The sequence below is a fragment of the Salvelinus namaycush genome, unplaced genomic scaffold, assembly GCF_016432855.1.
Source record: "Salvelinus namaycush isolate Seneca unplaced genomic scaffold, SaNama_1.0 Scaffold3732, whole genome shotgun sequence".
NCBI classification, from domain to species: domain Eukaryota; kingdom Metazoa; phylum Chordata; class Actinopteri; order Salmoniformes; family Salmonidae; genus Salvelinus; species Salvelinus namaycush.
This window is the reverse complement of record NW_024060711.1, coordinates 1-21,430: the sequence shown is the minus strand read 5'-3', so window position 1 is coordinate 21,430 and position 21,430 is coordinate 1. Positions and strand designations below refer to the sequence as shown.

General features: G+C 45.2%; 1 pseudogene; it reads right to left on the bottom strand.

Annotated features, from left to right (window-relative positions):
• Nucleotides 1-13,921: 13,921 nt before the first annotated feature.
• LOC120040692 lies at nt 13,922-17,616 on the bottom strand (annotated as a pseudogene).
• Nucleotides 17,617-21,430: the final 3,814 nt, after the last annotated feature.

The window sequence follows — 21,430 nt, the reverse complement described above, 5'->3', positions numbered from 1 at the left end:
GGTACTGTAGAACATCTACTGTTGTACTGATACCTGGTACTGTAGAACCTCTATGTTGTACGACTACCTGGGTAATGTAGCACCATCTACTGTTGTACTGACTACCCTGGGTACTGTAACACCATCTACTGTTGTACTGACTACCCTGGGTACTGTAGCACCATCTACTGTTTGTACTGACTACCCTGGGTACTGTAGCACCATCTACTGTTGGACTGACTACCCTGGGTACTGTAACACCATCTACTGTTGTACTGACTACCCTGGGTACTGTAGCACCATCTACTGTTGTACTGACTACCCTGGGTACTGTAACACCATCTACTGTGTACTGACTACCATGGGTACTGTAACACCATCTACTGTTGTACTGACTACCCTGGGTACTGTAACACCATCTACTGTTGTACTGACTACCCTGGGTACTGTAAAACCATCTACTGTTGTACTGACTACCCTGGGTACTGTAACACCATCTACTGTTGTACTGACTACCCTGGGTACTATAGCACCATCTACTGTTGTACTGACTACCCTGGGTACTGTAACACCATCTACTGTTGTACTGACTACCCTGGTTACTGTAACACCATCTACTGTTGTACTGACTACCCTGGGTACTGTAAAACCATCTACTGTTGTACTGACTACCCTGGGTACTGTAGCACCATCTACTGTTGTACTGACTACCCTGGGTACTGTAACACCAGACCATCTACTGTTGTACTGACTACCCTGGGTACTGTAACACCATCTACTGTTGTACTGACTACCCTGGGTACTGTAACACCATCTACTGTTGTACTGACTACCCTGGGTACTGTAGCACCATCTACTGTTGTACTGACTACCCTGGGTACTGTAGCACCATCTACTGTTGGACTGACTACCCTGGGTACTGTAACACCATCTACTGTTGTACTGACTACCCTGGGTACTGTAACACCATCTACTGTTGTACTGACTACCCTGGGTACTGTAACACCATCTACTGTTGTACTGACTACCCTGGGTACTGTAACACCATCTACTGTTGTACTGACTACCCTGGGTACTGTAACACCATCTACTGTTGGACTGACTACCCTGGGTACTGTAACACCATCTACTGTTGGACTGACTACCCTGGGTACTGTAACACCATCTACTGTTGTACTGACTACCCTGGGTACTGTAACACCATCTACTGTTGTACTGACTACCCTGGGTACTGTAGAACATCTACTGTTGTACTGACTACCCTGGGTACTGTAACACCATCTACTGTTGTACTGACTACCCTGGGTACTGTAGAACATCTACTGTTGTACTGACTACCCTGGGTACTGTAACACCATCTACTGTTGTACTGACTACCCTGGGTACTGTAGCACCATATACTGTTGTACTGACTACCCTGGGTACTGTAACACCATCTACTGTTGTACTGACTACCCTGGGTACTGTAGCACCATCTACTGTTGTACTGACTACCCTGGGTACTGTAACACCATCTACTGTTGGACTGACTACCCTGGGTACTGTAACACCATCTACTGTTGTACTGACTACCCTGGGTACTGTAGCACCATCTACTGTTGTACTGACTACCCTGGGTACTGTAACACCATCTACTGTTGTACTGACTACCCTGGGTACTGTAACACCATCTACTGTTGTACTGACTACCCTGGGTACTGTAACACCATCTACTGTTGTACTGACTACCTTGGGTACTGTAAAACCATCTACTGTTGTACTGACTACCCTGGGTACTGTAACACCATCTACTGTTGTACTGACTACCCTGGGTACTGTAGCACCATCTACTGTTGTACTGACTACCCTGGGTACTGTAGCACCATCTACTGTTGTACTGACTACCCTGGGTACTGTAACACCATCTACTGTTGTACTGACTACCCTGGGTACTGTAACACCATCTACTGTTGTACTGACTACCCTGGGTACTGTAAAACCATCTACTGTTGTACTGACTACCCTGGGTACTGTAGCACCATCTACTGTTGTACTGACTACCCTGGGTACTGTAACACCATCTACTGTTGTACTGACTACCCTGGGTACTGTAACACCATCTACTGTTGTACTGACTACCCTGGGTACTGTAACACCATCTACTGTTGGACTGACTACCTTGGGTACTGTAACACCATCTACTGTTGTACTGACTACCCTGGGTACTGTAACACCATCTACTGTTGGACTGACTACCCTGGGTACTGTAACACCATCTACTGTTGGACTGACTACCCTGGGTACTGTAACACCATCTACTGTTGTACTGACTACCCTGGGTACTGTAACACCATCTACTGTTGTACTGACTACCCTGGGTACTGTAGCACCATCTACTGTTGTACTGACTACCCTGGGTACTGTAACACCATCTACTGTTGTACTGACTACCCTGGGTACTGTAACACCATCTACTGTTGTACTGACTACCCTGGGTACTGTAACACCATCTACTGTTGTACTGACTACCCTGGGTACTGTAGCACCATCTACTGTTGTACTGACTACCCTGGGTACTGTAACACCATCTACTGTTGTACTGACTACCCTGGGTACTGTAACACCATCTACTGTTGTACTGACTACCCTGGGTACTGTAGAACATCTACTGTTGTACTGACTACCCTGGGTACTGTAACACCATCTACTGTTGTACTGACTACCCTGGGTACTGTAGAACATCTACTGTTGTACTGACTACCCTGGGTACTGTAACACCATCTACTGTTGTACTGACTACCCTGGGTACTGTAGCACCATCTACTGTTGTACTGACTACCCTGGGTACTGTAACACCATCTACTGTTGTACTGACTACCCTGGGTACTGTAGCACCATCTACTGTTGTACTGACTACCCTGGGTACTGTAACACCATCTACTGTTGTACTGACTACCCTGGGTACTGTAACACCATCTACTGTTGTACTGACTACCCTGGGTACTGTAGCACCATATACTGTTGTACTGACTACCCTGGGTACTGTAACACCATCTACTGTTGTACTGACTACCCTGGGTACTGTAGCACCATCTACTGTTGTACTGACTACCCTGGGTACTGTAACACCATCTACTGTTGGACTGACTACCCTGGGTACTGTAACACCATCTACTGTTGTACTGACTACCCTGGGTACTGTAGCACTATCTACTGTTGTACTGACTACCCTGGGTACTGTAACACCATCTACTGTTGTACTGACTACCCTGGGTACTGTAACACCATCTACTGTTGTACTGACTACCCTGGGTACTGTAACACCATCTACTGTTGTACTGACTACCCTGGGTACTGTAAAACCATCTACTGTTGTACTGACTACCCTGGGTACTGTAGCACCATCTACTGTTGTACTGACTACCCTGGGTACTGTAACACCATCTACTGTTGTACTGACTACCCTGGGTACTGTACACCATCTACTGTTGTACTGACTACCCTGGGTACTGTAACACCATCTACTGTTGTACTGACTACCCTGGGTACTGTAACACCATCTACTGTTGTACTGACTACCCTGGGTACTGTAACACCATCTACTGTTGTACTGACTACCCTGGGTACTGTAACACCATCTACTGTTGTACTGACTACCCTGGGTCCTGTAACACCATCTACTGTTGTACTGACTACCCTGGGTACTATAGCACCATCTACTGTTGTACTGACTACCCTGGGTACTGTAGCACCATCTACTGTTGGACTGACTACCCTGGGTACTGTAACACCATCTACTGTTGTACTGACTACCCTGGGTACTGTAGCACCATCTACTGTTGGACTGACTACCCTGGGTACTGTAACACCATCTACTGTTGTACTGACTACCCTGGGTACTGTAGCACCATCTACTGTTGGACTGACTACCCTGGTACTGTAACACCATCTACTGTTGTACTGACTACCCTGGGTACTGTAACACCATCTACTGTTGTACTGACTACCCTGGGTACTGTAGCACCATCTACTGTTGTACTGACTACCCTGGGTACTGTAGCACCATCTACTGTTGTACTGACTACCCTGGGTACTGTAGCACCATCTACTGTTGTACTGACTACCCTGGGTACTGTAGCACCATCTACTGTTGTACTGACTACCCTGGGTCCTGTAGCACCATCTACTGTTGTACTGACTACCCTGGGTACTGTAACACCATCTACTGTTGTACTGACTACCCTGGGTACTGTAACACCATCTACTGTTGTACTGACTACCCTGGGTACTGTAACACCATCTACTGTTGGACTGACTACCCTGGGTACTGTAGCACCATCTACTGTTGTACTGACTACCCTGGGTACTGTAGCACCATCTACTGTTGTACTGACTACCCTGGGTACTGTAACACCATCTACTGTTGTACTGACTACCCTGGGTACTGTAGCACCATCTACTGTTGTACTGACTACCCTGGGTACTGTAGCACCATCTACTCACATATATTCACATGAGCACCACAATGCCTATTCCACCCATGCTCTACCAAGGTTTTTCAGCACACAGCGTTGATCTAGTGGCTATGTTAGTATTGTACTTCAGACTATGTGTAGACAGGTTGATTAGGATTCAAACCTTCTCAAACAGCCCAATTCATACTCTTCAGAGGGATAATGGACGTTATAATTATATATACACCGGTATACAGTACTGTTCAAAAGTTTGGGGTCACAGAAATGTACTTGTGTTTGAAAGAAAAGCTATTTTTTTTGTCCATTAAAATAACATAAATTTGATCAGAAATACAGTGTAGACATTGTTAATGTTGTACATGACTATTGTAGCTGGAAACACCTGATTTGTTATGGAATATCTACATAGGCGTACAGAGGCCCATTATCAGCAACCATCACTCCTGTGTTCCAATGGCACATTGTCTTAGATAATCCAAGTTTATCATTTTAAAAGGCTAATTGATTATTAGAAAACCTTTTGCAATTATGTTAGCACAGCTGAAAACTGTTGTCCTGATTAAAGAAGCAATAAAACTGGCCTTCTTTATACTAGCTGAGTATCTGGAGCATCAGCATTTGTGGGTTTGATTACAGGCTCAAAATGGCCAGAAACAAAGAACTTTCTTCTGAAACTCATCAGTCTATTCTTGTTCTGAGAAATGAAGGCCAATCCATGCGAGAAATTGCCAAGAAACTGAAGATCTCTTACAATGCTGTGTACTACTCCCTTCACAGAACAGCGCAAACTGGCCCTAACCAGAATAGAAAGAGGAGTGGGAGGCCCCGGTGCACAACTGAGCAAGCTGACAAGTACATTAGAGTGTCTAGTTTGAGAAACAGACGCCTCACAAGTCCTCAACTGGCAGCTTCATTATATAGTACCCGGCAAAACACCAGTCTCAACATCAACAGTGAAGAGGCGACTCCGGGATGCTGGACTTCTAGGCAGCGTTGCAAATAAAAAGCCATATCTCAGATTTGCCAATGAAAAGAAAAGATTAAGATGGGCAAAATAACACAGACACTGGACAGAGGAACTCTGCCTGGAAGGCCAGCATCCCGGAGTCGCCTCTTCACTGTTGACGTCTAGGTCTAAGTACCCAGCCTACACATAGGTTGAATTACAATACCAGCATAGTTACTGTAGTAGATCAAAGCTTTTCTTTTTTGGCTTCAGACCAATGTTTATTCTTACTTAAAACACTTTTTTGTTTTTATTTGTATCATACCTCGATGCCTCATCACCATCATCATCATCACCACCACCACCATCATCACCATCACCCTCCTCATCACCCCCATCATCATCATCACCACCACCACCACCATCACCATCCTCCTCATCATCATCCTCACCATCACCACCACATCACCCCCATCATCATCACCACCACCACCACCACCACCATCATCACCATCCTCCTCATCATCATCCTCACCACCACCCTCCTCATCACCACCACCATCATCATCACCACCACCACCACCACCATCATCACCATCCTCCTCATCATCATCCTCACCATCACCACCACCCTCCTCATCACCCCCATCATCATCATCACCACCACCACCACCACCACCACCATCATCATCCTCATCATCATCATCTCTTACCTCGATGCCCTCCTTGTTGAGTGCGTACTCATCAAAGTTGAGGATGGCGTTCTTGATGGTGCGAGGAAGAGGCAGGATGGTCAGTCTGATGTTGATGGTGAGAGGAGGAGGCAGGACGGTCAGTCTGATGTTGATGGTGAGAGGGGGAGGCAGGACGGTCAGTCTGATGTTGATGGTGAGAGGAGGAGGCAGGTCGGTCAGTCTGATGTTGATGGTGAGAGGAGGAGGCAGGATGGTCAGTCTGATGTTGATGGTGAGAGGAGGAGGCAGGATGGTCAGTCTGATGTTGATGGTGAGAGGAAGAGGCAGGATGGTCAGTCTGATGTTGATGGTGAGAGGAGGAGGCAGGATGGTCAGTCTGATGTTGATGGTGAGAGGAGGAGGCAGGACGGTCAGTCCGATGTTGATGGTGAGAGGAGGAGGCAGGATGGTCAGTCTGATGTTGATGGTGCGAGGAGGAGGCAGGATGGTCAGTCTGATGTTGATGGTGCGAGGAAGAGGCAGGACGGTCAGTCTGATGTTGATGGTGAGAGGAGGAGGCAGGACGGTCAGTCTGATGTTGATGGTGCGAGGAAGAGGCAGGACGGTCAGTCTGATGTTGATGGTGAGAGGAGGAGGCAGGACGGTCAGTCTGATGTTGATGGTGAGAGGAGGAGGCAGGACGGTCAGTCCGATGTTGATGGTGAGAGGAGGCAGGACGGTCAGTCTGATGTTGATGGTGAGAGGAGGAGGCAGGACGGTCAGTCTGATGTTGATGGTGCGAGGAAGAGGCAGGACGGTCAGTCTGATGTTGATGGTGAGAGAAGGAGGCAGGATGGTCAGTCTGATGTTGATGGTGAGAGGAGGAGGCAGGATGGTCAGTCTGATGTTGATGGTGAGAGGAGGAGGCAGGACGGTCAGTCTGATGTTGGTGAGAGGAGGAGGCAGGATGGTCAGTCTGATGTTGATGGTGAGAGGAGGAGGCAGGACGGTCAGTCTGATGTTGATGGTGAGAGGAGGAGGCAGGATGGTCAGTCTGATGTTGATGGTGCGAGGAGGAGGCAGGATGGTCAGTCTGATGTTGATGGTGAGAGGAGGAGGCAGGATGGTCAGTCCGATGTTGATGGTGAGAGGAGGAGGCAGGACGGTCAGTCTGATGTTGATGGTGAGAGGAGGAGGCAGGATGGTCAGTCTGATGTTGATGGTGCGAGGAGGAGGCAGGATGGTCAGTCTGATGTTGATGGTGAGAGGAGGAGGCAGGACGGTCAGTCCGATGTTGATGGTGAGAGGAGGAGGCAGGACGGTCAGTCCGATGTTGATGGTGAGAGGAGGAGGCAGGATGGTCAGTCTGATGTTGATGGTGAGAGGAGGAGGCAGGACGGTCAGTCTGATGTTGATGGTGAGAGGAGGAGGCAGGACGGTCAGTCTGATGTTGATGGTGCGAGGAAGAGGCAGGACGGTCAGTCTGATGTTGATGGTGAGAGGAGGAGGCAGGACGGTCAGTCTGATGTTGATGGTGAGAGGAGGAGGCAGGACGGTCAGTCCGATGTTGATGGTGAGAGGAGGCAGGACGGTCAGTCTGATGTTGATGGTGAGAGGAGGAGGCAGGATGGTCAGTCTGATGTTGATGGTGAGAGGAGGCAGGACGGTCAGTCTGATGTTGATGGTGAGAGGAGGAGGCAGGATGGTCAGTCTGATGATGATGGTGAGAGGAGGAGGCAGGACGGTCAGTCTGATGTTGGTGAGAGGAGGAGGCAGGACGGTCAGTCTGATGTTGATGGTGAGAGGAGGAGGCAGGACGGTCAGTCTGATGTTGATGGTGAGAGGAGGAGGCAGGATGGTCAGTCTGATGTTGATGGTGCGAGGAGGAGGCAGGATGGTCAGTCTGATGTTGATGGTGCGAGGAGGAGGCAGGATGGTCAGTCTGATGTTGATGGTGAGAGGAGGCAGGACGGTCAGTCTGATGTTGATGGTGCGAGGAGGAGGCAGGATGGTCAGTCTGATGTTGATGGTGAGAGGAGGCAGGATGGTCAGTCTGATGTTGATGGTGAGAGGAGGAGGCAGGATGGTCAGTCTGATGTTGATGGTGCGAGGAGGAGGCAGGACGGTCAGTCTGATGTTGATGGTGAGAGGAGGCAGGATGGTCAGTCTGATGTTGATGGTGCGAGGAGGAGGCAGGATGGTCAGTCTGATGTTGATGGTGCGAGGAGGAGGCAGGATGGTCAGTCCGATGTTGATGGTGAGAGGAGGAGGCAGGATGGTCAGTCTGATGTTGATGGTGCGAGGAAGAGGCAGGACGGTCAGTCTGATGTTGATGGTGAGAGGAGGAGGCAGGACGGTCAGTCTGATGTTGATGGTGAGAGGAGGAGGCAGGATGGTCAGTCCGATGTTGAGAGGAGGCAGGACGGTCAGTCCGATGTTGATGGTGAGAGGAGGCAGGATGGTCAGTCTGATGTTGATGGTGAGAGGAGGAGGCAGGATGGTCAGTCTGATGTTGATGGTGAGAGGAGGAGGCAGGATGGTCAGTCTGATGTTGATGGTGAGAGGAGGAGGCAGGATGGTCAGTCTGATGTTGATGGTGCGAGGAGGAGGCAGGATGGTCAGTCTGATGTTGATGGCGTTGCTCCTCTTGGAGTCCAGAACGATGACCTCCTGACGTTTACCGTCCGCTGCAGTTTTCTGACGGAACAACAGAAAGACAAACAGACAGACAGACAGGTTACTGAGAGGTCACAGAGGCTGTTTTCTGATGGAACAATAGGACAGACAGACAGGTTACTGAGAGGTCACAGAGGCTGTTTTCAGATGGAACAATAGGACAGACAGACAGGGGTTACTGAGAGGTCACAGAGGCTGTTTTCTGATGGAACAATAGGACAGACAGACAGGTTACTGAGAGGTCACAGAGGCTGTTTTCTGATGGAACAATAGGACAGACAGACAGGTTACTGAGAGGTCACAGAGGCTGTTTTCAGATGGAACAATAGGACAGACAGACACAGGTTACTGAGAGGTGTGTTGATGAGGGTTATGACGTAAACCAGTAGCTCTGTGTCCACTCCATCTTTCTCATCTAACATCTCCGTGGCATTAGACCAAGACGTCTGTGTGTTGTACCTTGTTGATGAGGGTTATGACGTAAACCAGTAGCTCTGTGTCCACTCCATCTTTCTCATCTAACATCTCCGTGGCATTAGACCACTGATTACAGCCTGGAGAAACACCATTAGTCAATAATATATCAGTCCATCTTTCAATTGACAAACCAGTCTACTGATTGATTTATTTATTGATGGATTAAACAATCAAACACTCAATCACTCAATCAACACAGACCGACAGACTGGCCGACCGACCGGCCGACGGAGCGGTACCTCTCTTGGTGTCTACAGTAGCGATGGCCTCTATGAGTAGAGGGGCGTTGGACTCTGAGTATTCCACAAACACCAGCAGCAACTTCAGAGCTGTCTTCACCACCGGGCGGAACTGAGACACAGACAGGGTCAGAGTCAGACACACAAGTCTATAGCAGGAACTCAACCTCCTTAATGTTGTGTGCCAAGCAGACAGGCACCGGGTCCCATTTTTACAATATCAGGTCAGACACTCTAACAACAAGGCCAAAGAGTTTCTAACTAACCTATATATTGGTATTTAGTCTGAGTGTTTAACTAACCTATATATATATATTGGTACTTAGTCTGAGTCTAAATAACAAAATATAGGTTTAGTTGTAGAGTAAAACAGATGCTGTAGCTTGTATTCGGCGCATGTGACAAATAAAAATTTAATTTGATTCACCTTTGAGCCAATGAGAGTGTAGAGCCACTGGATGGTCTCAATGTGACAGATGACTCCATTCATTCCATCCACATAAAGCATGATCTGTCCCAGAGCTAAGAGAGATGGAGAGAGAGGTAGAGAGAGGGAGAGAGAGGTAGAGAGAGGGAGAGAGAGGTAGAGAGATGGAGAGGTAAATACAACCTACATTTATGTTTATTTATTTACTCTTTTGTACTTTAACTATTTGCACAGCATTACACCACTGTATAAAGACATAATATGACATTTGACATAGCCCCTCTAGAATGTAGCCCCTCTAGAATGTAGCCTCTCTAGAATCTAGTCCCTCTAGAATCTAGTCCCTCTAGAATGTAGTCCCTCTAGAATCTAGTCCCTCTAGAATCTAGTCCCTCTAGAATCTAGTCCCTCTAGAATCTAGTCCCTCTAGAATCTAGTCCCTCTAGAATCTAGTCCCTCTAGAATCTAGTCCCTCTAGAATGTAGTCCCTCTAGAATCTAGTCCCTCTAGAATCTAGTCCCTCTAGAATCTAGTCCCTCTAGAATCTAGTCCCTCTAGAATCTAGTCCCTCTAGTCTACAATGTTGTTCATTTCTCAACACGCCACCTGAATAAACACATCTGCTTGAGTGTTATAGACAGACGTAATGTCAAGTGTTTCTCAACATGTGTTTCAATAAGACATAATGTCCAGCATTTCAAAGACACGCCAGGGTTGTTCACACGTGTTATAGAAAGACCTAATGTCCAGCGTTTCAAAGACACGCCAGGGTTGTTCACATGTGTTATAGAAAGACCTAATGTCAAGCGTTTCAAAGACACGCCAGGGTTGTTCACACGTGTTATAGAAAGACCTAATGTCAAGCGTTTCAAAGACACGCCAGGGTTGTTCACACGTGTTATAGAAAGACCTAATGTCAAGCGTTTCAAAGACACACCAGGGTTGTTCACATGTGTTATAGAAAGACCTAATGTCCAGCGTTTCAAAGACACGCCAGGGTTGTTCACACGTGTTATAGAAAGACCTAATGTCAAGCGTTTCAAAGACACGCCAGGGTTGTTCACACGTGTTATAGAAAGACCTAACAAAAAATAAATAAACTAAACAAATTAAACATTTTCTTTCACATAACTTAAATTTCAACAGGTACATGTCATTCTGCTCTTTGGCCAGTGGGCGGCAGCAATGGGTTTATGGTTAAAGATACACATCATACTGTTGTGGTCAATGACACTGGCACTTGTGTTTTTCCATTGTATTTAAAAAAAAAAAAAAAAGAGCTTCTGGAGCATGGGGTACTGTTGTATTGGATCCCTGAGCAGGTTGATCTATGTCATAGAGGGAACAATTTACATTTACATTTAAGTCATTTAGCAGACGCTCTTATCCAGAGCGACTTACAAATTGTTATAAGTACACCTCTGCATAACATTGTATCCTTATTAACATTAAAGAACTAAAAAGAAAGAAACTAAAAAGAAAGAAATATAGATCAACTTACAAAGAATAACTTTATTAACATTGTTTTTTAGTCTGTAACAGAAAAGACTTAAAGTGCATCGATTTGTTTTGAAATAAAAAATAAAAAATTCAAGCCTTATTTAAACTGTAAACATTTTTTTACCATTTGATACTGAAAAATTAAATTAAATATAATCAATAAATAATAATAAATTCAAATTGATCAGCAACATTAACTCAGGAGCACAATATATGAAAAACAAAAATGAATAAAACAATTTGTGCTGATTTTTAAAAATCAAAATGAGGAAGTCATAGTTTTTATTTTTGCAGCGTCATCCAGCATGACAGAGACCATGTCTAATGCTGCAGGTAGTATCAGCTCCTCTGCTATGGAGTGGTTTTTTTTGCACTGAGCAATTTGGTACACCACCTTATATGATGCCAGCAGTGCTCTCTGGTTTACTGAAGCAGCATTCACAAAGCGGGACGATTGTTGGCAATATTCAGCACGTTTTCGCTGAAAAAACTCAAGCGGCTTATCAGCGTGATCGGGGTGTAATGTCTTTAAGTGACGCCTTAATTTATTTGGCTTCATGCTGTCCGCTGCCAACATTTTTAGACACAGTAAACATACTGACATCATTGGTTAATACGTTAAAATAGCATACACAGAAACAATGTGCCAATATTTGTTCTAAATATGTTTTGATAATCTATTATAATAACACTATATTCACATGAATTAATCTGTACATTCTGCACCATAATTCATAAGAACATGTCATTCCAGAATGCAACAATAAGACAATTCTACCATTATCTGATGGTATGTTGGTGTTTCGTTACACCCGAAACCCAAAACAAAACAACAAAACCCCTCTTACAGAAATACCAGTGAAATTACAGATGATCACATAGATAAATACAACTAACAGTGTCATTGCACTGGTGTGGTCTTTGTGGAATGACCAAGAGACATTGCAGACAATTTCATATATATTCCTGGATGTTCTTAAAACCTCTCTAGAGTAGGGGGCAGCATTCGGAATTTTGGATGAAATGCATGCCCAAATTAAACTGCCTGCTTCTTGGGCCCAGAAGTTATGATATGCATATAACTGGTAGATTTGGATAGAAAACACTCTAAAGTTTCCAAAACTCTAAAAAATAGTGTCTGTGAGTTTAACAGAACTGATTTGGCAGGCGAAAACCAGAGAAAAATCCATTCAGGAAGTCGTTTTTTTTTTTTTGTTGTAGTTTTCTATTCAATGCCATTACAGTATCCATTGACTTAGGACTCAAATTGCAGTTTCTATGCCTTCCACTAGATGTCAACAGTCTTTAGAAATTGTTTCAGGCTTGTATTCTGAAAAATGAAGAAGTAAGAGCAGTTGGAATGAGTGGACCCTAAAGTGTCACAGAGCTTTTTCATGAGCGAGACCGAGAGAGTGCGTTTCTTGTTTACCTTTTAAATTGACAACGTTATTGTCCGGTTGAATTATTATTGATTATTTAGGCTAAAAACAACCTGAGGTTAGAATATAAACATGGTTTGACATGTTTCTATGAACTTTACGGATACAATTTGGATTTTTTTGTCTTCCTGTTTTGACTGCGTTTGAGCCTGTGGATTACTGAAGAAAACGCACGAACAAAACAGGTTTTTGGGTATAAAGAGACTTTATCGAACAAAAGGAACATTTATTGAGTAAAGGAATTTACATTTTAGTCATTTAGCAGACGCTCTTATCCAGAGCGACTTACAGTAGAGTGCATACATTTTATTACATTTTACATACTGAGACAAGGATATCCCTACCAGCCAAACCCTCCCTAACCCTCCCTAACCCGGACGACGCTATGCCAATTGTGCGTCGCCCCACGGACCTCCCGGTTGCGGCCGGCTGCGACAGAGCCTGGGCGCGAACCCAGAGACTCTGGTGGCGCAGCTAGCACTGCGATGCAGTGCCCTAGACCACTACGCCACCCGGAATGTCTGCTGAGTGCAACCATATGAAGATCATCAAAGGTAAGGGATTCATTTTATCTCTATTTCTAAATTGTGTAACTGTTCAACCTGGCTGGTTACTGTTTGTAATGATTTGTCTAGTGGGCTATGTTCTCAAATAATCGTAAGGTATGCTTTCACCGTAAATAATTTTTTTAATCTGACACCGTGGTTGGATTCACAAGAAGTTCATCTTTAAACCCATGTAAAATATGTTTTGTTTTCTGAATTTTTAGAATGAGTATTTCTGTATTTGAATTTGGCGCCCAGCAGTTTCACTGGCTGTTGAAGAGGTGTGACGCTAACGTCTCACGTACCCAAGAGAGGTTAAAACGGTTCCTTTGCGTCATAACCTAAAAGGGCTACGGTCAATCCCATTTCAATTCGGTAAATTCAGGTGCCCATTTATAAACAGTTTTTTTTTCAATTCTTAAATTTACTGGATTGACTTAATTAAGATGGAATTGACCTCAAACATTTTTTGGGGGACCAATCATTTTGGATGTTTACTCTACTTTTTTAAACTCCAGTGTTGTGTCATAGTGTTGTCCCATATGATGTTGGCTGTGTGGTAATTCTACGACAGTTTCGTAGTATACATCTGAACTTTGGCTGACACTGTCGACTTCTGCCCCGTAGACATTTTTGTCGGAGCAACGTCTCTGTATGAGTTTGAATAGGGCCGTGCCTGGCACCACCAGACTGGGGATTCCTGCCAGGATAAAGATGATGACGTAAATCCAAGCAGGATACTCCAGCACCTCCAGAGTGGGGAAGTCCTCCTGCAGGTCACAGAGATGGGAAATAAGTCTGTGAGAAGGACGCTCTAGCATGCTACACGTTGGTGGTGGATGAGGGGAGTTTCTCCTCTTACAGCGGTTTGACATCTGGAAAAGCACTATATTAATGCTATCAGTTATTATTATTAATATCGAGAAAGAAAAAAATGTACTACTATATGTGACAGGTTTAGTTCCCCTTGACTCCTGTTTCAAACCAAGGGGGTGGTGTAGTCTACCAACACCTAGTGTTCAGTTACACAATAGGTTATCATCTGGGAGGGATTAGAACTTGGGTCCGTATTCATTAAGTGTCTCAGAGTTGGAGTGCAGATCTAGGATCAGCTCCTTCCTGTCCATGTTATCGTGTTTGTTGTGATCTCAAAAGGTAAAACTGATCATAGATCAGTAATCCTACTCTGAGACGCTGTATCAATACGGCAAACAGATTTGAACGTAGTGGAGAAACATTACCGAGCTTGGATTCCAGGCGATGTAGGTGACGTTGGAGCTGACTTTGGTGACGAAGTAGAAGACGAAGATTACTAAGACGATTAAAGGGCTGACGAACCTCCAGGTCACCTGCCAGAACAGGTTGGGCTTGTGACCAATCATGAACTGTATGTCCTTGTTAAACCTGTAGAAGAAGACTTCATTAACTCATGGAGGAAGGACATGTGTCTCCTGCTGTACTCAACCCCTCTGATACAGACAAATGCAGACACGTTGGAGATGCTGGGGGGGGCTTTAGGGGGGACGAGGAGAGGCTGGGGGGGGGCTTTAGGGGGGACGAGGAGAGACAAAACGTACGCATCAGTTTCAGACCTCTCTTGAACTGATCACTGTTTGACGCTCATCAGGAACACAAGCAATTGGGTGCAGCATTAACCTTTGGTTACTACATTTACATGCCAACTTTGTAGCCTCGTTAAACCAGCCTTATCTTGGAATTTCACATTTTGTTTTACTTCCCATATCAAGAGAAGTGGAACAGAATATGAGCTTGCAAGATCAGGCTGGGTTAATGAGGCTACCAACTTTGGCATCATTAAGATGGACATACATTAGTTAGTTAGCTGATGCCAAAATTCACAGCTACTTGGATTGATTTCTGTGGTGGCTATTGCCTCAAAAGGTTGTGGTGGATCGGGGAGGAAGAGGAGGTGAACACTCACCTGTCTATGCCATAGATGTAGACCACAGCTATCATCTCACAGAAGGCGATGACTAGGAGAGGGATGGAGCCGGCAAAGCTGTCGAACAGAGCCAGCCAGTAGTTACCAGAACTCTGAGCAAATATCAGGGCAATGATGAATGACACCAGACAGACAATACCTGAAACAAAAGACACAAACGCTGAGTTATTTCTTCAAGGAACATTTGACCAGTGGTCTTCATCTTTAGTCCTGGAGAGCTACTGCATGTGCAGGTGTTTGTTCCAGCCCAGCACTAAGCTCACCAGGACAGGAGATGGAGACCCCTGCATTGGAAATGTATATTGCGCCATGCGTCCAATGATACCGGGTCTCAATTGATTCGAGCAAAGTTATGATCTTCCTGTCTGGGTTGGCGCCCCCCCTTGGGTTGTGCCGTGGAGGAGATCTTTGTGGGCTATACTCGGCCTAGTCTCAGGATGGTAAGTTGGTGGTTGAAGATATCCCTCTAGTGGTGTGGGGGCTGTGCCTTGGCAAAGTTGGTGGGGTTATATCCTTCCTGTTTGGCCCTGTCCGGGGGTATCATCGGATGGGGCCACAGTGTCTCCTGACCCCTCCTGTCTCAGCCTCCAGTATTTATGCTGCATTAGTTTGTGTCAGGGGGCTAGGGTCAGTTGGTTATATCTGGAGTACTTCTGTCTTATCCGGTGTCCTGTGTGAATTTACGTATGCTCTCTCTAATTCTCTCTTTCTCTCTCTCTCTCTTTCTTTCTTTCTTTCTTTCTTTCTTTCTTTCTTTCTTTCTTTCTTTCTTTCTTTCTTTCTTTCTTTCTTTCTTTCTTTCTTTCTCTCTCTCGGAGGACCTGAGCCCTAGGACCATGCCTCAGGACAACCTGACATGATGACTCCTTGCTGTCCCCAGTACACCTGGCCATGCTGCTGCTCCAGTTTCAACTGTTCTGCCTGCGGCTATGGAACCCTGACCTGTTCACCGGACGTGCTACCTGTCCCAGACCTGCTGTTTCAATTCTTTAGAGACCGCAGGAGCGGTAGAGATACTCTTAATGATCGGCTATGAAAAGCCAACGGACATTTACTACTGAGGTGCTGCACCCTCGACAACTACTGTGATTATTATTATTTGACCATGCTGGTCATTTATGAACATTTGAACATCTTGGCCATGTTCTGTTATAAACTCCACCCGGCACAGCCAGAAGAGGACTGGCCACCCCTCATAGCCTGGTTCCTCTCTAGGTTTCTTCCTAGGTTTTGGCCTTTCTAGGGAGTTTTTCCTAGCCACCGTGCTTCTACACCTGCATTGCTTGCTGTTTGGGGTTTTAGTCTGGGTTTCTGTACAGCACTTTGAGATATCAGCTAATGTACGAAGGGCTATATAAATAAATTTGATATGAAAAAATAAATTTGATTTACCAGTGATCGCCTCCTTAGGCCACCGTTTAGGGAAGATGTTGAGATCCTGAAGGGGCACCACCGTTCCTTCTATGCTGCCAAACATGGTGGACAGTCCCAGACAGAAGAGCATGATGAAGAACAGGATGGACCAGAGAGGAGAGATAGGCATCTTGGTGATGGCCTCTGTGAACACGATAAAGGCCAGACCAGTTCCCTCCACACCCTATTGGAAGACAATGACTCACCATCAGGGCAAACATGACTAAAAACAGATCCATAGATAAACAGTAAAGAGTTTGGCATACTATTCTCTATGTTACTATAGTCTATGTACTATGTTGGCATGACTAACATGTCGGCAATTGAAATGGGGTGAAAGGCTTTTGATTTCTGGTGACCGACCATACATCACTGAGAAAGTTTGACATTTCAATACCTGACTGAGGAAAGTTTGACATTTCAATACCTGACTGAGGAAAGTTTGACATTTCAATACCTGACTGAGGAAAGTTTGACATTTCAATACCTGACTGAGGAAAGTTTGACATTTCAATACCTGACTGAGGAAAGTCTGACATTTCAATACCTGACTGAGGAAAGTTTGACATTTCAATACCTGACTGAGGAAAGTTTGACATTTCAATACCTGACTGAGGAAAGTTTGACGTTTCACTACCTGACTGAGGAAAGTTTGACATTTCACTACCTGACTGAGGAAAGTTTGACATTTCAATACCTGACTGAGGAAAGTTTGACATTTCAATACCTGACTGAGGAAAGTTTGCAAGTCGCAGGTTTTGAGGTCCAGTCTCTGGATGATCTCTGGGAAGGTGCCGTTTAGATTCTGTAGGGATTCTGCATAGTTGCCTTCTGTGATGTTGCCCTCAGGAAGGTTGAAAGCATTCAGCAGGCCCAAGATGTTTCTGTAAGGGACAACACACAGAGACAGTAAGGTTGAAAGCATTCAGCAGGCCCAAGATGTTTCTGTAAGGGACAACACACAGAGACAGTAAGGTTGAAAGTATTCAGCAGGCCCAAGATGTTTCTGTACGGGACAACACACAGAGACAGTAAGGTTGAAAGCATTCAGCAGGGCCAAGATGTTTCTGTAAGGGACAACACACAGAGACAGTAAGGTTGAAAGTATTCAGCAGGCCCAAGATGTTTCTGTAAGGGACAACACACAGAGACAGTAAGGTTGAAAGTATTCAGCAGGGCCAAGATGTTTCTGTAAGGGACAACACACAGAGACAGTAAGGTTGAAAGTATTCAACAGGGCCAAGATGTTTCTGTATGGGACAACACACAGAGACAGTAAGGTTGAAAGTATTCAGCAGGCCCAAGATGTTTCTGTACGGGACAACACACAGAGACAGTAAGGTTGAAAGCATTCAACAGGGCCAAGATGTTTCTGTATGGGACAACACACAGAGACAGTAAGGTTGAAAGTATTCAGCAGGCCCAAGATGTTTCTGTATGGGACAACACACAGAGACAGTAAGGTTGAAAGCATTCAGCAGGCCCAAGATTTTTCTGTATGGGACAACACACAGAGACAGTAAGGTTGAAAGTATTCAGCAGGGCCAAGATGTTTCTGTAAGGGACAACACACAGAGACAGTAAGGTTGAAAGCATTCAGCAGGGCCAAGATGTTTCTGTAAGGGACAACACACAGAGACAGTAAGGTTGAAAGCATTCAGCAGGGCCAAGATGTTTCTGTAAGGGACAACACACAGAGACAGTAAGGTTGAAAGTATTCAGCAGGGCCAAGATGTTTCTGTAAGGGACAACACACAGAGACAGTAAGGTTGAAAGTATTCAACAGGCCCAAGATGTTTCTGTAAGGGACAACACACAGAGACAGTAAGGTTGAAAGTATTCAACAGGGCCAAGATGTTTCTGTATGGGACAACACATAGAGACAGTAAGGTTGAAAGTATTCAGCAGGCCCAAGATGTTTCTGTAAGGGACAACACACAGAGACAGTAAGGTTGAAAGCATTCAACAGGGCCAAGATGTTTCTGTATGGGACAACACACAGAGACAGTAAGGTGGAAAGCATTCAGCAGGCCCAAGATGTTTCTGTAAGGGACAACACACAGAGACAGTAAGGTTGAAAGTATTCAGCAGGCCCAAGATGTTTCTGTAAGGGACAACACACAGAGACAGTAAGGTTGAAAGTATTCAGCAGGGCCAAGATGTTTCTGTAAGGGACAACACACAGAGACAGTAAGGTTGAAAGTATTCAGCAGGGCCAAGATGTTTCTGTAAGGGACAACACACAGAGACAGTAAGGTTGAAAGTATTCAGCAGGGCCAAGATGTTTCTGTAAGGGACAACACACAGAGGCAGTAAGGTTGAAAGCATTCAGCAGGCCCAAGATGTTTCTGTAAGGGACAACACACAGAGACAGTAAGGTTGAAAGCATTCAGCAGGGCCAAGATGTTTCTGTATGGGACAACACACAGAGACAGTAAGGTTGAAAGTATTCAGCAGGCCCAAGATGTTTCTGTAAGGGACAACACACAGAGACAGTAAGGTTGAAAGTATTCAGCAGGGCCAAGATGTTTCTGTAAGGGACAACACACAGAGACAGTAAGGTTGAAAGTATTCAGCAGGGCCAAGATGTTTCTGTAAGGGACAACACACAGAGACAGTAAGGTTGAAAGTATTCAGCAGGGCCAAGATGTTTCTGTAAGGGACAACACACAGAGACAGTAAGGTTGAAAGTATTCAACAGGGCCAAGATGTTTCTGTACGGGACAACACACAGAGACAGTAAGGTTGAGATTATTCAGCAGGCCCAAGATGTTTCTGTATGGGACAACACACAGAGACAGTAAGGTTGAAAGCATTCAGCAGGCCCAAGATGTTTCTGTAAGGGACAACACACAGAGACAGTAAGGTTGAAAGCATTCAGCAGGCCCAAGATGTTTCTGTAAGGGACAACACACAGAGACAGTAAGGTTGAAAGCATTCAACAGGGCCAAGATGTTTCTGTATGGGACAACACACAGAGACAGTAAGGTTGAAAGTATTCAGCAGGCCCAAGATGTTTCTGTATGGGACAACACACAGAGACAGTAAGGTTGAAAGCATTCAGCAGGCCCAAGATTTTTCTGTATGGGACAACACACAGAGACAGTAAGGTTGAAAGTATTCAGCAGGGCCAAGATGTTTCTGTAAGGGACAACACACAGAGACAGTAAGGTTGAAAGCATTCAGCAGGGCCAAGATGTTTCTGTAAGGGACAACACACAGAGACAGTAAGGTTGAAAGCATTCAGCAGGGCCAAGATGTTTCTGTAAGGGACAACACACAGAGACAGTAAGGTTGAAAGTATTCAGCAGGCCCAAGATGTTTCTGTAAGGGACAACACACAGAGACAGTAAGGTTGAGATTATTCAGCAGGCCCAAGATGTTTCTGTAAGGGACAACACACAGAGACAGTAAGGTTGAAAGCATTCAGCAGGGCCAAGATGTTTCTGTAAGGGACAACACACAGAGACAGTAAGGTTGAAAGTATTCAGCAGGGCCAAGATGTTTCTGTAAGGGACAACACACAGAGACAGTAAGGTTGAAAGTATTCAGCAGGGCCAAGATGTTTCTGTAAGGGACAACACACAGAGACAGTAAGGTTGAAAGCATTCAGCAGGCCCAAGATGTTTCTGTACGGGACAACACACAGAGACAGTAAGGTTGAAAGCATTCAGCAGGCCCAAGATGTTTCTGTAAGGGACAACACACAGAGACAGTAAGGTTGAAAGTATTCAGCAGGGCCAAGATGTTTCTGTAAGGGACAACACACAGAGACAGTAAGGTTGAAAGCATTCAACAGGCCCAAGATGTTTCTGTAAGGGACAACACACAGAGACAGTAAGGTTGAAAGTATTCAACAGGGCCAAGATGTTTCTGTATGGGACAACATATAGAGACAGTAAGGTTGAAAGTATTCAGCAGGCCCAAGATGTTTCTGTAAGGGACAACACACAGAGACAGTAAGGTTGAAAGCATTCAGCAGGGCCAAGATGTTTCTGTATGGGACAACACACAGAGACAGTAAGGTTGAAAGTATTCAGCAGGCCCAAGATGTTTCTGTAAGGGACAACACACAGAGACAGTAAGGTTGAAAGTATTCAGCAGGGCCAAGATGTTTCTGTAAGGGACAACACACAGAGACAGTAAGGTTGAAAGCATTCAGCAGGCCCAAGATGTTTCTGTAAGGGACAACACACAGAGACATAAGGTTGAAAGTATTCAGCAGGGCAAGATGTTTCTGTACGGGACAACACACAGAGACAGTAAGGTTGAAAGTATTCAGCAGGCCCAAGATGTTTCTGTAAGGGACAACACACAGAGACAGTAGGTTGAAAGCATTCAGCAGCCCAGATGTTTCTGTAAGGGACACACACAGAGACAGTAAGGTTGAAAGTATTCAGCAGGGCCAAGATGTTTCTGTAAGGGACAACACACAGAGACAGTAAGGTTGAAAGTATTCAACAGGGCCAGATGTTTCTGTACGGACAACACAGAGACAGTAAGGTTGAGATTATTCAGCAGAGCCCAAGATGTTTCTGTAAGGGACAACACACAGAGCAGTAAGGTTGAAAGCATTCAGCAGGCCAAGATGTTTCTGTATGGACAACACACAGAGACAGTAAGTTGAAAGCATTTAGCAGGGCCAAGATGTTTCTGTATGGGACAACACAGAGACAGTAAGGTTGAAAGCATTCAACA